This window comes from Ovis aries, chromosome 11 (genome assembly GCF_016772045.2).
Source record: "Ovis aries strain OAR_USU_Benz2616 breed Rambouillet chromosome 11, ARS-UI_Ramb_v3.0, whole genome shotgun sequence".
Taxonomy (NCBI): Eukaryota; Metazoa; Chordata; class Mammalia; order Artiodactyla; family Bovidae; genus Ovis; species Ovis aries.
This window is the reverse complement of record NC_056064.1, coordinates 5,687,751-5,706,271: the sequence shown is the minus strand read 5'-3', so window position 1 is coordinate 5,706,271 and position 18,521 is coordinate 5,687,751.

The window sequence follows — 18,521 nt, the reverse complement described above, 5'->3', positions numbered from 1 at the left end:
TTTCTAAGTCTGTGAGTCTCTCTTGCTGTTTTGTAAGTAAGTTCATTTGTATTATTTCTTTTTAGATTCCACATATACAGGATGTCATACAATATTTCTCCTTCTCTATCTGACTTACTTCATTCAGTAAGGCACTCTCCAGGTCCATCCTTCTTGCTGCAAATGGCATTATTTCACTTCTTTTAATGGCTGAGTCACATTCCTTTATATACATGTACCATATCTTCTTTATCCAGCCCTCTGTTGACGGACCTTTACGTAGCTTCTGTGTCTTGGATATTGTAAACAGCTAATGAATATTGAGGTCCATGTATCCTTCCAGATTGTGTTTTCCTCGTGATATATCCCCTGGAGTGGGATTGCAGAGTCACATGGTAGCTCTAATAATAGTTTATTAAGGAACCTCCATACTCTTCTCCATAGTGGATGCACCAATTTATCTTCCTACCAACAATGTAGGAGGATTCCCTTCTCTCCACACCATCTCAAGCATTTGTTGTTTGTGGATTTTTTAATGAGAGCCATTCTCACTTGTGTGAGGTGATATCTCATTATAGTTTTGATCTGCATTTCTCTAATAACTAGCAAATCTGCCCTCATAGATCAGTCAGTAAAGAATCTGCCTGCAATGCAGGAGACCAGGTTTGATTTCCTGGGTCGGGAAGATCACCTGGAGAAGGAAATGGCAACCCACTCCAGTATTCTTGCTTGGAGAATCCCATGGACAGAGGAGCCTGGCAGCCTGCAGTCCATGGGATCACAAGAGTCAGACATGACTTAGCAACTAAACCAATATCTAGCAATGTTGAACTTCTTTTCATATGCCCATCTATATGCCCTCTTTGAAGAAATGTCTATTCAGATATTCTGTCCAGTTTTTGAATGGGCTGTTTGTTTTGATGCTGTTAAGTGTCATAAGCTGTTTGTAGGTTTTGGAAGCTAATCCCTTACTGATCATATCATTTGTAAATATTTTCTCTGAATCTGTGGGTTGCTTTTCATTTCATTTATTTTTTCCTTTGCTATGCAAAAGCTTTTAAGTTTAAGCCCCATTTATTTTTGTTTTTATTTCCATTATTTTGAGAGATGGGTCAAAAAAGATGTTGTTGTGACTTATGTCACAGAGTGTCCTGCCTATGATTTCCTAGTTTTATAGTGTCCACTGAAATATTTAATCCATTTTGAGCTTATTTTAACTACGGAGTTAAAGAATGATCTAATTTCATATTTTACATGTAGCTGTTCATTTTTCCCAGCACCATTTGTTCAAGAGACTTTTTCCAACATTGTGTAGACTTCTCTCCTTTGTCAGATTCATTGACCATAGGTTCATGGGCTTATTTCTGGGTTTCCTATCCTGTTCCATTGATCTAAAATTTCTACTTTTGTGCCAGCACAATATTGTTTTGATGACTGCAGGTTGTAGGATAGTTTGAGGTCAGGGAGCCTGATTCCTCCAGCCTCATTTTTCTTTTTCAAGTTTGCTTTGGCTATTCATGGCCTTTTGTGTTCCCACCCAAATTTTGAGATTTTTTTGTTCTAGTTCTGTGAAAAAATGTCTTTGGTAATTTGATAGAGATTGCATTGAATCTGTAGATTGACTTGGGTAGTATGGTAATTTTGATGATATTACTCTTCCAATCCACGAACTAGATTTTGTGGTGTGGTAAGAATTAAATGAGAGAATAAGATACCCCACAGCTGGGGGAAAAGAGAAGCTGCAACAAGGCACAAAGAAAACCTTGTGCACAGCAAGACCCAGAAAAAGGAGAAATGAACCCCAAAAGGGACTGAGCCAGACGTGCCTTGACAGTTTGAGGGTCTCCTGCAGAGACATGGGTCAGCAGTGGCCTGCCGTGGGGCCTGGGGCTCTAGCAGCAGCAGTCCTCGGAGGCACAGTGTCTGGCATAAGCCTTCTTGGGGTAGGTCGCCATTCAGTTCAGTGCAGTTCAGTCACTCAGTCATGTTCAACTCTTTGCGACCCCATGAACTGCAACACACCAGGCCTCCGTGTCCATCATCAATTCCTGGAGTCCACCCTCAACTCCTGGAGTCCACCCAAAGCCATGTCCATTGAGTCGGTGATGCCATACAACCATCTCATCCTCTGTCGTCCCCTTCTCCTCCTGCCCTCAATCTTTCCCAGCATCAGGGTCTTTTCCAATGAGTCAGCTCGTCTCATCAGGTGGCCAAAGGATTGGAGTTTCAGCTTCAACATCAGTCTTTCCAATGAATATTCAGGACTGATCTCCTTTCAGATGGACTGGTTGGTTCTCCTTGCAGTCCAAGGGACTCTCAAGAGTCTTCTCCAACATCACAGTTCAAAAGCATCAATTCTTCGGCACTCAGCTTTCTTTATGGTCCAACTCTCACATCCATACATGACCACTGGAAAAACCATAGCCTTGACTAGATGAAACTTTGTTGGCAAAGTAATGTCTCTGCTTTGCAATATGCTGTCTAGGTTGGCCATAACTTTCCTTCCAAGGAGTAAGCATCGTTTAATTTCATGGCTGCAATCACCATCTACAGTGATTTTAGAACCCCCCCAAAAATAAATTGAGCAACTGTTTCCACTGTTTCCCCATCTATTTCCCATGAAGTGATGGGACCAGATGCCATGATCTTCGTTTTCTAATGTTGAGCTTTAAGCCAAACTTTCACCCTCCTCTTTCATTTTCATCAAGAGGTTCTTTAGTTCTTCTTCACTTTCTGCCATAAGGGTGGTGTCATCTGGATATCCCAGGTTATTGATATTTCTCCCGGCAATCTTGATTCTAGCTTGTGCTTCTCTCAGCCTAGCTTTTCTCATGATGGACTCTGCATAGAAGTTAAATGAGCAAGGTGACAATATACAGCCTTGATGTACTCCTTCTGCTATTTGGAACCAGTCCGTTGCTCCATGTCGAGTTCTAACTGTGGCTTCCTGACCTGCATATAGGTTTCTCAAGAGGCAGGTCAGGTGATCTAGTAGTCCCATCTCACTCAGAATTTTCCACAGTTTATTGTGATCCACACAGTCAAAGACTTTGGCATAGTCAATAAAGCAGAAATCGATGTTTTTCTGGAACTCTCTTGCTTTTTCCATGATCCATCAGATGTTGGCAAATTGATCTCTGGTTCCTCTGACTTTTCTTTTTTTTTCATTTAATACTATGGTTGGATTCCTCCTTTTATTTATTTTCTTTGTCATACAAGTTATTCTTTTTTTTTTTTTTTTACTTTACAATACTGTACAGACTGAACATCTGGAAGTTCACAGTTCATGTATTGCTGAAGCCTGGCTAGGAGAATTTTAAGCATTACTTTACTAGCATGTGAGATGAGTGCAATTGTGCAGTAGTTTCAGCATTCTTTGGCATTCCCTTTCTTTGAGATTGGAATGAAAACTGACCTTTTCCAGTCCTGTGTCCACTGCTGAGTTTTCCAAATTTGCTGGCATATTGAGTGCAGCACTTTCACAGCATCAGCTGTGAAATCTTTCAGGATTTGAAAGAGCTCCACTGGAATTCCATCACCTCCACTAGCTTTGTTCGTAGTGATGCTTCCTAAGGCCTATTTGACTTCACATTCCAGAATGTCTGGCTCTAGGTGAGTGATCATACCGTCATGATTATCCGGGTCATGAAGATCTTTTTTTGTACAGTTCTTCTGTGTATTCTTGCCACCTTTTCTTAATATCTTCTGCTTCTTTAGGCCCATACAATTTCTGTCCTTTATTGAGCCCATCTTTGCATGAAATGTTCCCTTGGTATCTCTAATTTTCTTGAAGAGATCTCTAGTCTTTCCCATTCTATTGTTTTCTTCTATTTCTTTGCATTGATCACTGAAGAAGACTTTCTTATCTCTCCTTGCTATTCTTTGGAACTCTGCATTCAAATGGGTATATCTTTCCTTTTCTCCTTTGCTTTTTGCTTCTCTTCTTTTCACAGATATTTGTAAGGCCTCCTCATACAGCCATTTTGCTTTTTCGCATTTCTTTTTCTTGGGGATGGTCTTGATTCCTGTCTCCTGTTGCCATTACCTCCACTATAGAGCCACAGGGTGGGGGATCCACAAACTAGAGAACAATTATACCAAAGAAGTTCTCACCCGTTGCAAAAAGTTCTAGGCCCCACAACAGACATCCCAAACTGGGGGTCTGGCAAAGGGACTGAGAATCCCTGGAGAATCTAACTTTGAAGGTCAGAGGGATTTGATTATAAAACTTCCACAGGACTGGGGAAACAGAGACTCTTGGAGGGCATAAATGACAGCTTGTGTGTACCATGACCCAGGAGAAAGGAGCAGTGAACCCACAAGAGACTGAGCCAGATTTGTCACTGTCTGGGATTCTCAGGCAGAGGCATGGGTGACAGTGGCCTGCCACAGGGTCAGGGGCATTGACAGCAGCAGTCCTGGGAGGCACAGTGTGCAGGCATAAGTCCTTTTGGAGAAAATTGCCAACATCCCTACAAGAGTTGGCCTCAGGCCAAACTATAGGGAGGGAACACAGGCCCACCCATCAGCAGAAAATTGGATTAAAGATTTACTGAGCAAGTCCTTGCCCAACAGAGCAAGACCCAGTTTTCCCCATAGCCAGTACCTCCCACCAGGAAGCTTATACAAGTCTCTTATCCTCATCTATCAGAGGGCAGACAGAATGAAAACCACAGTCACATAAAACTAACCAAACTGATCACATGGGTCACAGCTTTGAGTAACTTAATGAAAATATGTGCCATCCCCTGTAGGGCCACCCAGATGGGCCATGGTGGAGTGTTCTGACAAAACGTAGACCACTGGAGAAGGGAATGGCAAACCACTTCAGCATTCTTACATTGAGAATCCCATGAACAATATGAAAAGGCAGATAGATATGACACTGAAAGATGAACCTGACAGGTCAGTAGGTGTCCATTATGCTACTGGAGAAGAGTGGAGAAAGAGCTCCAGAAGGAATGAAAGGACTGAGCCAAAGAGGAAATAACACTCAGTTGTGAATGTATCTGGGGGTGAAAGTAAAGTCCGATACTGTAAAGAACAGTATTGAATAGGAACCTGGAATGTCAGGTCCATGAATCAAGGTAAATAGGAAGTGGTCAAACAGGAGATGGCAAGAATGAACATTGGCATTTTAGGAATCACAGAAATATCTACTTCTGCTTCATTGACTACATCAAAGCCTCTGAATGTGTGGATCACAACAAACTATGGAAAATTCTTAAAGAGAAGGGAAGAATACCAGACCACCTCACCTGCTCCTTGAGAAACCTGTATGCAAGCCAAGGACTAGACATGAACTAGACTGAAGAGACTTGGCAGCAGCAGACATGCAACAATGCACTGGTTCCAAATCGGGAGAGGAGTGCGTCAGGGCTGTATATTGTCACCCTCCTTATTTAACTTAAATGCAGGGTACATCATATGAAACTCTGGGCTGGATGAAACTCAGGCTGGAATCAGGATTGCTGAGAGAAATATCAATAACCTCAGATATGTAAATGACACCACCCTAAAGGCAAAAAGTGCACAGGAACTAAAGAACTTTTTGATGATGCTTGAAAAGCCTCTCTTTTCACCTTGATGAAGGTGAAAGAGGAGAGTGAAAAAGCTGACTTAAAACTCAACATTCAAAAAACTAAGATTAAAATAAATAATTTTTTTTAAACTAAGATCATGGCATCTGGTCCAGTCAGATAAGATTCATAGCAAATAGATGGGGGGAAAAAATGGAAACTGATAGACTTTATTTTCTTGGGCTTCAGAATCACTGGGGAAGGTGACTGCAGTCATGAAATTAAAAGATGCTTGGTCCTTGGAAGAAAAGCTATGACAAAGCTAGACAATGTGTTAAAAAGCAGAGACATCACTTTGCCAACAAAAGGTCTGTATAATCAAAGCTATGGTTTTTCCAGTAGTTGTCTATAGATGTGAGAGGTGGACCATAAAGAAGCCTGAGTGTCAAACAATTTACACTTTCAAACTGTGGCACTAGATAAGATTCATGACTGTCCCTTGGACAGCAAGGAAATCAAGGCAGTCAATCCTAAATGAAATGAACCCTGAATATTCATTGGAAGGACTGATGCTGAAGCTGAAGCTCCAAGGTTTTGGCCACATGGTGCAAATAGCTGACTGATTGGAAAGGGCCTTGATGCTGAGAAAGATTGAGGGCAGGAGGAGAAGGGGAAGACAGAGGATGAGATGGCTGAATGGCATCATTGGCTCAATGGACAAGAGTTCTGAGACAACTCTAGGAGATAGTGATGGATAAGGAAGCTGAGTGCTGCAGTTCATGGGGTCGCAAAGAGTTGGAAACAACTGAGTGACTGAGCAACAGTGATCTATGAATATGATATATCTTTCTGTCTGTTTATATCTTCTTTTTTTCATCAGCATTTTACGGTTTTCAGAGTACAAGTCTTTTGTCATCTTAAGTAGGTTTATTCCTAGGTATTTTATTCTTTTTGATGTAATTGTAAGTGGAATTGCTTCTTGAATTTCTCTTTCTGATTTTTCACTGTTAGTGTACAGAAAAGCAACAGATTTCTGAGTGGTAACTTTGCAACCTATAAATTAAGCAAATTTATCGATGATAGTAGTTTTCTGGTAGCTTTATGATCTTCTATGTAAAGTATCATGTCATTTGCAAACAGTAACAGTTTAACTTCTTTTCCAATTTTAATTCTGTTTACTTCTTTTTCTTCTGTGGTTGCTGAAGCTAAGACTTCAAAAACTATGTTGAATAAAAGTGGTGAGAATGGATATCCTTATCTTGTTCCTGAACTTAGAGGGAATACTTTCAGGTTTCATCATTGAGTAAGATGCTAGCTGTAGGTTTGTCATATATGGCCTTTATTATGTTGAGGTATGTACCCTCTATGCCCTGTTGAAGTTTGGCTTGGAGAATTTTGAGCATTACTTGGCTAGGAACTGGTTCCAAATCAGGAAAGGAGTACATCAAGGCTGTATATCGTCACTCTGATTATTTAACTTATATGCAGAGTACATCATGAGCAATACTGGGCTGGAGGAAGCACAAGCTGGAATCAAGATTGCTTGGAGAAATATCAATAACATCAGACATGCAGATGACACTACCCTTATGGAAGAAAGAACCTCTTGATGAAAGTGAAAGAGGAGAGTGAAAAAGCTGGCTTGAAACTCAACATTCAAACAGCTAAGATCATGGCATCCTGTCCCATCACTTCATGGCAAACAGATGCGGAAACAATGTAAACAATGATAGACTCTCTTTTCTTGGGCTCCAAAATCAATGCAGATGGTGACTGCATCCATGAAATTAATAGATGTTTGCTCCTTGGAAGAGAAGCTATGACGAACCTAGAAAGCATATTAAAAAGCAGAGACATTACTTTGACAACAAAGGTCAATCTAGTCAAAGCCATGATTTTTCCAGTAATCATGTATGGATGTGAGAGTTGGACTATAAAGAAAGCTGAACACAGAATAATTGATGCTTTTGAACTGTGGTGTTGGAGAAGACTCTTGAGACTCTCTTGGACTGCAAGGAGATCAAAAGAGTCCATCCTAAAGTTAATCAGTCCTGAATATTCATTGGAAGGGCTGGTGCTGAAGCTGAAACTCCAATACTTTAGCAACTTGATTCAAAGAACTGACTCATTGGAAAAGACCCTGATACTGTGAAAGATTGAAGGCAGGAGGAGAAGGGGACAACAGAGGCTGAGATGGTTTGTTGGCATCACCAACTCTATGGACATGAGTTTCCATAAGCTCCAGGAGTTGGTGATGGACAGGGAAGCCTGCCATGCTGCAGTCCATGGGGTCGCAGAGTTAGACATGGCTGAAAAACTGAACTGAACTGACCCTCTATGCCCACTTTCTGGAGGGTTTTTATCATAAATTTGAATTTTGCCAAAATCTTTTCTGCATCTATTGAGATGACCATATGATTTTTATTCTTTAATTTGTTGATATGGTTCAGTTCAGTTCAGTTCAGTCGCTCAGTCATGTCTGACTCTTTGCGACCCCATGAATTGTAGCACGCCAGGCCTCCCTCTCCATCATCAACTCCAGGAGTTCACTCAGACTCACGTCCATCGAGTCAGTGATGCCGTCCAGCCATCTCATCCTCGGTCGTCCCCTTTTCCTCCTGCCCTCAATCCCTCCCAGCATCAGAGTCTTTTCCAATGAGTCAACTCTTCGCATGAGGTGGCCAAAGTACTGGAGTTTCAGCTTCAGCATCATTCCTTCCAAAAGAAATCCCAGGGCTGATCTCCTTTAGGATGGACTGGCTGGATCTCTTTGCAGTCCAAGGGACTCTCAAGAGTCTTCTCCAATACCACAGCTCAAAAGCATCAATTCGGTGCTCAGCCTTCTTCACAGTCCAACTCTCACATCCATACATGACTACTGGAAAAACCATAGCCTTGACTAGACGGACCTTAGTCAGCAAAGTAAAGTCTCTGTTTTTGAATATGCTATCTAGGTTGGTCATAACTTTTCTTCCAAGGAGTACGCGACTTTTAATTTCATGGCTGCAGTCACCATCTGCAGTGATTTTGGAGCCCCAAAAAATAAAGTCTGACACTGTTTCCACTGTTTCTCCATCTATTTCCCATGGAGTGATGGGACCAGATGCCATGATCTTTGTTTTCTGAATGCTGAGCTTTAAGCCAACTTTTTCAGTCTCCTCTTTCACTTTCATCAAGAGGCTTTTTAGTTCCTCCTCACTTTCTGCCATAAGGGTGGTGTCATCTGCATATCTGAGGTTATTGATATTTCTCCCACCAATCTTGATTCCAGCTTGTGTTTCTTCCAGTCCAGCGTTTCTCATGATGTACTCTGCATAGAAGTTAAATAAGCAGGGTGACAATATACAGCCTCGACGTACTCCTTTTCCTATTTGGAACCAGTCTGTTGTTCCATGTCCAGTTCTAACTGTTGCTTCCTGACCTGCATACAGATTTCTCAAGAGGCAGATTAGGTGGTCTGGTATTCCCATCTCTTTCAAAATTTTCCACAGTTTATTGTGATCCACACGGTCAAAGGCTTTGGCATAGTCCATAAAGCAGAAATAGATGTTTTTCTGGAACTCTCTTGCTTTTTCCATGATCCAGTGGATGTTGGCAATTTGATCTCTGGTTCCTCTGCCTTTTCTAAAACCAGCTTGAACATCAGGAAGTTCCCAGTTCATGTATTGCTGAAGCCTGGCTTGGTCAATCACATACAAAAGTACTTATTAATGAATCAGAAAGAGACTCATACACATAGAGAACCAACTTATGGTTTCCAAAGGGGAAGGGGTTGAGCAGAGGGATAAGTGAGGAGTTTGGGATGAGCAAATGCAAACTTCTATATATAGACTAGATAAACAACAGGGTCCTACTGAATAGCATAGAGAACTACATCCAATATCCTATGATGAACCATAATGAAAAGGAATATATATACATTAACCGAGCCACTTTCTTGTACACCACAAGCTAAGACAACATTGTAAATCAACTATACTTCAATTTCGAAAAAAAAAAAAAAAAAAGGAATTCCCTTACAGTCCATTAGTTAGGACTCCACACTTCCACTGCAAGGCCCAGGTTCAATCCCCGGTCAGAGACCCAAAATCCTCCAGGCCATGTAACATGACCAAAAAAAAAAAGTAAATGCTAGATCATGGATACAAGACAGCTGTTCCCATAACCATGATGGCCATCCATCCCCTGCCTGCTGTTTCTCCAGCATGTTGCAAGGGTCAGTTACTTCCCTTCAGTGAGACTTCTATGAGCCACATCTCCTTTCCTGGACCCCAGACCCCCAAATCCTTACTAACCACATATATATGACCCCATAGACAATCTCAGTGATGTGATTCAAAATACAATAAAGACTTTTTTACAGTATATGCACAGCAACATTACACTCCGTTAGGCAGAACATTCCATTGCAGAATAGAAAAGTAGATTCAGCTCTAAGGATCAGTCATAACAACAGTTACAAACAGCAGTAATTACAGCAACAGCTATAGTTTATTAAGTATATGCTCTGTATCAGTAACAATGCTAACTACTGCATATACATTTTTTTCTAATCTTTATATTTCTATTTATGTTGGTACATATTAGTACCATTTTATGGATATTAAAACTAAAGAGAAATAAAGTAACTTGTCCAAGATGATACTCTTGGGAAAAGTTAGAACTAGGATTAAGATCAAGGCACTTAACCAGTATGAAAGCTGACTTCTTTCCCCAGGGAATGACAAAGGGAAAATGCAAAGAAATTGCCAGGAGACCTGGAATTATGCTATTTTGAATGGTATGTGGATGCGGTTTAATAGAAGGCAGACCTGTACTTTAGGTGGAGACAATGAAATAGAAACATTTGGCCTTCTGTTCAGCTCTCCTCTGTTATCACTTCAGGAAAAACACTTTCTGTCTTCCTACTTCTCAGCTGTGGTCCAGTTCTAAGTGACGCAAACAAGACTCTACACAAGATAGGTACTTGTGGGGTTCTAAGAACAACAAGCAAAGACTGACCTTGAACATAAATCCTCCTTCCAAACTCCTGGCATTGATTACATTTTATGGTCTAAGGATATTTCTGGGTGGGCAAAGAATGAGGCCCTGACCAGTCAGAAATAACTGATGGGCGTCCCATGCCTGGCTTTCCCCTTCACAGCACTCCAGACAGCAAGGACAGGTCCTTTCACTTACAGTCATTAGTTTAACTAGTATCCTCCCATATTTAGTGTTTCTACTTAGTCCTTTTTATATTTTCTTGTTTTTATTTCAAATTGCTAATAACTTCTATTATCTCTTTTAGTATTTTTACTAACCAAAATAGTAAAAGAGATAACCATGCTGTCTATTTTTTTGTGTTACAGTTCTGCTTTTGGTCGAACATACAACCTGCTAAGTTATATTCATTTGAAATAGTTATGCTACTCAAGTGTCTTGTTATTTTGGCTTGTGAGTTCATTTCCCCTGGAATATTGACTAGTTTATCAGACCAGGGTAGACCTTAGTTTGCAATAGCCCGAATTAGTGCAGATTATTAAGGGTTCCACTCTCTTTCACAGTGTATAAAAGAACTTTCATTTATTTATGATTGGTCAGAAATATTTTTAATTCATATTCTTAATATAATAAGCTTTAATAGATATAACTCCTGTAAACAAAAGTCTTTTAAATTCTAAATATTTTTTCAGAATATAAAGAGGTTCTGAGACCAAAAAGTTGGAGACATTGGTCTGGATTTTGCCAATATAATGAGATAACAAGAAATACAGAACCACCATATGAAATAAGCTAGCATTGTGTCATAATGGGGTTATATAGTGATGGTAATGCAAAGAAAAATTAAAGAACAAAAAGAAACTTAAATAATAAAAGAAACTTAATAAAATTGAAAAAAACTTTACTGGTAATAAGAAGACCAAGTTAAAAGAAAAAGAAGTACAAATTATAAATGACAACAGTAAATTGACTAAATATTCCATTTAAAAGACAGACTGTATCAACATTACCATAATCAAACTGAAGAACTATGAAAATAGCAAAAATGGACATTATTTTTAAAAAGATAAAAATGGACATTGCTTAAAGATAAAAACTTTAGTTCAACAGAAAGATGCAACAATTCTTGATCTGTATAACCTAATAATTTAGCCTCAAACTAAATAAAACCAAAATTGACAAGACTTACATGTAACATTTACAAATCCAAAAATACACTGCAAATTTGACTAAAACTGCTGTATCCTGGTTTATAAAGCAAGCGTCAAGCAATTTCAAAGGACTATAGTAATCTAGAGTGCATTCTTTGAATACATAACAAAATCTCCATATGTTTGGAAATTAAACAATTCATTTCTAAATAATCAGTAGATCATAGTATAAATCACAATAGAAATTAGAAAAAATATACTTTGAAACAAGTACTACTAAAAATATGACATATCAGAATGTATATGATGAAAATGAAGCCATATCAGGGAGAAACACACAGCATTAAATGTGTCTATTAGAAAACATAGGAATAACTTTATGCCAATACATTTAAATTTTTAACTAATATGAACCTATCCCTAATAATAAATACATTTATACCATACAAACTAGTACAAGAAGATACAGTTTTTCAAAAGTAATACAGGATGATATAGAAACTATGAATCATTTTCTCATTAAAGAAATTGAATACTTAGTGGATAAAGGAAGACTTGAGGTCCAGATGGCCTCACCTGATAATTCTTCCAAACATTTAAGAAGCAAAACTAATATTAGCCAAACTCTTCCAGAGAATAGGGAAAAAGGAAATAATTTTAAACTCATTTTTGAAGCCAGGACAGTCCTTGACTTTATGTTTTGACTAACAGTGGTTTTCACTTTAGGATGGTGCAAAAGCTGCACACACTCAGTAGAAATCATACTTTAAATTTTGACTTTTGATCTCTTCCTGGGCCTCTGATATGTGGTAAATATTCTCTAGCAATGCTGGGCAGGGCAGAGTCACACCTCCCAGCTAGTCACGTGGTCATGGCAAGTAAACAACCAAAATACCTACAACAATTACATTTTCCATTCTTCAGTACAGTATTCAATAAATTCCATGAGATATTCAGTAACTTACTATACAATAGGCTTTCTGTTAGATGATTTTGCTCAACTCTAGGTTAATATATGCGTTCTGAGCACATTTAGGATAAACTGAGCTGAGATGTTGGGTAGATTAGGAAAATTTAAATGCATTTTTTGTTCACAATATTTTCAATTCACAATACATTTATTGGAATGTAACCCTACTGTAAGTCAAGGAAGATCTTTGTAATATTGATACTGTTAAATGTGCTAAGGCTTTAAAAAAGGAAATTCATAGGCTAATCTCTTAGTTATGAACAAGATGTAAACACCCTAAAAAGAATCATAGCCATATCCAGCAAATACACAAAAGAAAAACTAGATTGTGTTTATCCCAGGAGTACACAGTTAGTTCATTCATTTAAAAGTCACGCAACGTGATTTGTGAGAATAGCACTGAAACATGTATATTACCATATGTAAAACAGATGATCGGTGCAAATTCTATGCATGAAGCAGGGCACTCAAAGCCAGTGCTCTGGGACAACCCGGAGGGATGAGGTGGGAAGGAAAGTAGAAGAGGGGTTCAGGATGGGGGGACTCATGTTGATGTATGGCGAAAACCATCACAATATTGTAAAACAATTAGCCTCCAATTAAAATAAATTAATTAGCTAAAAAAAAAGTCAACCAATGTGATTCCCCCAAATTAAGAGACTAAATAAATATAAAAAAATATAATCACCTTAATAGATGAAAAATGTTATAAAATTTAACAATATTTAAATAATTTTTAAAAGCCTTAGCGATTTCTTTAATTTGATAATGGTGAGAATGAAAAAGAGAGGATGGCGAGGATGGGTAGGGAAAAAAAAGAAGGAAATTAGGAAGTTAGAAAGGAGGAAAGAGAGAGAGGCAAGTGCTTTTGCATGCTTAGTCATGTCTGGCTCTGCAACTCCACGGACTATAGCTCGCCAGACGCCCCTGTCCATAGGATTTCTCAGGCAAGAATACTGGAGTGGGTTGCCATTTCCTTCTCCAGGGGATCTTCCTGACCCAGGGCTTGAACATGCATCTCTCGTGTCTCCTGCATTGGCAGGCAGATTCTTTACCACTAGTGCCACCTGGGAAACTCTTCCACACAAGAGGACAATAAAAACATGATTCAGTTATGCAGCAGTTTGGAACCTTAAGGCAAGAAGAACTCATTCAAGAGCTCTACTGGTCTCCCTCATTATCTTTTTGGTCCAAACTTCTTCAGAGCACTCAGGACCACTTTGATAGAATAGGCCAAGCGGCCTATTCATCCCAGTACATACAAATGCCCATACTTTGCACACAGTAGGCACACCTTAAGTGTTTATTAGAAACAGAATTTGGAGACCATAGTCCATAAGCAGCACTGATAAGTTTCATTGTTCTTTTCCACTTCCTTATCATTGGGGTGGAATGTTTTTCGCAAACATTAGATGATGAGAGTTAAATCTCTCATCAGAACCATAACGTGTTGATTTTACTCTTCCTTGTACCCATGAAATTAAGTCAGCAATAACTTCCTGCCTGGGGAAGTAATAGGACAGCTTTACTTTCCTAGGTCTCCTCCTTCCTCTCTGGTATGTCAGCAAGACCCCCTCTCCTCTTGTTTCTCTATCTGATTTGGCTGGGGATTATTTTTACTTTTTCCCATCATTTTGTTGCTTTTGCTACCTCAGAAGTATCAGTCAATGCAAGTTTAAAGAAATGCAAACCTTATTCCATGATTTGAAAATGTTCGTAATCTAAATTCCTAAGCCCAGCACTGATAATAAAGAAAAATGAAAAAGAGTTTTCTGGAAAACAAAATACATCTTTTGTTTCTGATTGAAAATATAAATTTCCTACAGTGCTCCCAGCTTCACCAGTTCACAGTTTCCTTGGGAAAATCCCTATAACTTTGAGAAACCGCTCTATCCTATTTTGGTGAAGGCAGTTCTTAAGGAGGCTGCATAGAAATATGGGAACAATAGAGCATTAAAGCCCTGGTTTTTACATTATTTACATAATTAGAAAATATTTCACAAAATTTATATTTGTGTATAATTACATAAATATAATTATAATATATAGTTGTATTATAAAATTTATAAATTATTTCACATAATCAGAAATTCTGAGCAACTCTGAAGGGCCTAATCCACTTAGCTCTTAATTATACTAAAATTAGATGTCTTCCTACCCCAAGAGAGGCAGCAAATTGAAAACTCACTGTGGAAATTTCCTTTTCCAGTGGGAAGCCAGAAAGATTTCCAGATTAGAGGAAAGACATCACCACTTTTGGTTTTTCCCTCCAGAAAACAGTAAGATAAGAGGACTTTTCTCCTAACTCCACTTGTTGAAATGATAACAAGCAGATACCCTGTGCCCCCCAGCCTCACAGCTGCCGTAAGTCCTGAAATCACCCTTATGATTGTATACCTCCAGGAAAGACATAGCTGCCTCTTGGCTGTTAAAGTGACAGCATTGTAACATCTCCCCTGTGCTTTCTTGGAGCTCTGCCCATTTAGGGTCAGATTCCCTGAGGAGTCTGTCCCTGAGGCGCCAGTCTGATGGTGGGAAGGCAAATTGTTATTCCCATTGGGAACTCCCATTTGGAATTTTGCTACAACAAATGGAAGCTTAGCATGGATATATGTAGTTCTTTCTTAAGTATCCATTCTTATCCTTGGGGGGAAAGGCAGACTAATTATGCCCAGATTGCTAGGTGGACTGTTACCATCTTATCTATATTCATTCTCCATCAGGGGTTTTAGGCTTAGGGAAAGAAGGGCTTGGTAACTATGAGTGCAGAAGGGAGGGGATATTTGGTTTTCACATAATAACCAATAGGAAAAGGAGTACATTGAGGCTGTATATTGTCACCCTGCTTATTTAACTTCTATGCAGAGTACATCATGAGAAACACTGGACTGGAAGAAACACAAGCTGGAATCAAGATTGCCGGGAGAAATATCAATCACCTCAGATATGCAGATGACACCACCCTTATGGCAGAAAGTGAAGGGGAACTAAAAAGCCTCTTGATGAAAGTGAAAGTGGAGAGTGAAAAAGTTGGCTTAAAGCTCAACATTCAGAAAACGAAGATCATGGCATCCGGTCCCATCATTTCACGGGAAATAGATGGGGAAACAGTGGAAACAGTGTCAGACTTTATTTTGGGGGGCTCCAAAATCACTGCAGATGGTGATTGCAGCCATGAAATTAAAAGACGCTTACTCCTTGGAAGAAAAGTTATGACCAACCTAGATAGCATATTCAAAAGCAGAGACTTTACTTTGCCAATTAAGGTCCGTCTAGTCAAGGCTATGGTTTTTCCTGTGGTCATGTATGGATGTGAGAGTTGGACTGTGAAGAAGGCTGAGCACCGAAGAATTGATGCTTTTGAACTGTGGTGTTGGAGAAGACTCTTGAGAGTCCCTTGGACTGCAAGGAGATCCAACCAGTCCATTCTGAAGGAGATCAGCCCTGGGATTTGTTTGAAAGGAATGTTGCTAAAGCTGAAACTCCAGTACTTTGGCCACCTCATGCGAAGAGTTGACTCATTGGAAAAGACTCTGATGCTGGGAGGGATTGAGGGCAGGAGAAGAAGGGGACGTCAGAGGATGAGATGGCTGGATGGCATCACTGACTCGATGGACGCGAGTTTGAGTGAACTCCGGGAGTTGGTGATGGACAGGGAGGCCTGGTGTGCTGCAATTCATGGGGTCGCAAAAAGTCATACACGACTGAGCAACTTAACTGACCTGAACTGAACTTTAAAGCCAAGATTCTTTGTTCAGCTGCTTTGTAACAGATAGTACACTTGGTGAGCAGCAAAGGGATTTAGGGCTTTCCAAAGGGTTGAGAGGCCTTGGAATATGTCTCCACTGCAGGCTACAGAATTACATCGTCTAGAAACTTGAAATAACACAAACAATGATTATAGACTCCCCAAGCCACTCGGTATAAGGATGTTGTAAGAAGAAAATGAGATAAAATCAATGAAGCACTTAGGAAGTGACAAGGTTAAGGACCTCTGCTAGCAACAGCAATTGTCCCTATTGTGTAAATTTTGTGTTTATTTTCCCATGCTCATCTTCAAGGCCTGGTACCAAGGCTTTGCTCTTTTGTGAACACTGCTGCTACTGCTAAGTCACTTCAGTCGTGTCCAACTCTGTGCAACCCCACAGACAGCAGCCCACCAGGCTCCCCTGTCCCTGGGATTCTCCAGGCAAGAACACTGGAGTGGGTTTCCATTTCCTTCTTCAGTGCATGAAAGTGAAAAATGAAAGTGAAGTACCTCAGTCGTATCCGACTCCCAGCGACACCATGGACTGCAGCCCACCAGGCTCCTGGGATTTTCCAGGCAAGAGCACTGGAGTGGGGAGCCATTGGCAACGCTAACTCTTCCAAAATCACGAAGATACCTGATTTCTATTGTATCATCATTGTTTTCATGTTCTTGGACATAGTCATTAATTCATTCAACAAACATTTATTAAATACCTATTATGCATGCATGCTAAGTCACTTCAGCCAAATCTGACTCTTTGTTCCCCTATGGACAGTAGCCCTCCAGGCTCCTCTGTCCATGGGATTCTCTGAGGCAAGAATACTAGAGTGGGTTGCTAAGCTGTCCTCCAGGGGATCATCCTGACCCAGGGATTGAACCCACATCTCATTATGTTTCCTGCACCGGCAGGTGGGTTCTTTACCACTAGTGCACTTGGGAAGTCCAAGTATCTATTATGTATTCCACTAAATGGGAGGTTCAAAGATGAGCAAAATGTCCTTCTTCTTGAAGGGCTTACAATCTAGCTGGTGAAAGAGACACACGAATAACCAATGTAAACATAGAGCAGGGAGAGAAAAGTAACCCCCAGTGTCATGAATCATAAAGTTTGCAGTCTATATAAAGCAGGGCAGCAAAACCACAGAGAGCAGCCAACTCAAACCAGGAGAGAAGGGGCCAGGAAAAGGCTTCCAGCTTGCACTGCCTTAAGAACTGAATGAGGCCTCTCTGTCCACCAAGTCAAAAACGGGAAAAGGAAGAGGACATTCCAGCAAGCTGAATAGAGGGGCAAAGCCACAGGGCCACAAGCTCCTACTACGGAGAAGTGTTAGTTCAGCTGCAAAGAGCCTGCATGCCTGGAGCCAGGAAAGGCAGGGCTTTCAGGCGGGAGGAGGGAGGAGCTGGAACACAAGCCTAAAGGCCCTGGCTTGCCGGGACTCCTGGCGCTCCGCAGCCAGACAGAGAGAGGCAGCCGGCGGAGGCAGCTTGGGGGCGAGATAAGGAGCCGAGCAGGGACCCAGGACCCCGGACCGCCTCCAGCAGGACGGCCCAGCCCCTCAAAGAGAAAGGCCGGCAGGCGCACAATCGTGTTCTGAAACGCAGGAACTGGGACTTTTGTTTTGGCTCCAGGACGGGGCTGAGAGCGCACACAATGCCCAGTGTTGAAACTCCCTGTTTGGAAGGAAGAACAGTTGCACATCTGGGAAAGGTTAGGGTCAGACCCTGAAGCGCGGGGAGCGGGCACATTCCTCTGAGACGCTGGGCCTTGACGTCAATCGCGGCCGGGCTTGGCCGGAGCTGCTCCCCGCAGGAGTCAGGGCCTATTAACTCTGCCCAGCGCTCGAGTGTTTATGTGGAAAATGTGAGGCCAGGAAGTGGCTCCTAATTGTGATCTGGAGGTTGTCAAGTCAGTGCTCTTTAGCTGTTGGTTTCTGTCTTTCCCACCTTCCCAGCTGCACTCCTTTCCCTGTTTGTCTGGGGTGACCCAATATTTCTCTCTCTTTCTCTCTTATGTAAAAAAGAAGAGCTATATTTACTGGGCGCCTTGTCTATGTAACCTCCTCCCTCTCCCTTACAGGTCTTACAGCTGCCGGGTCTCATCACCCTCCCCGCCACCCCCATGGCTGTGGGCCCAGCTGGGAAATGAACTCTCCCAGCATATGGTCACTTAC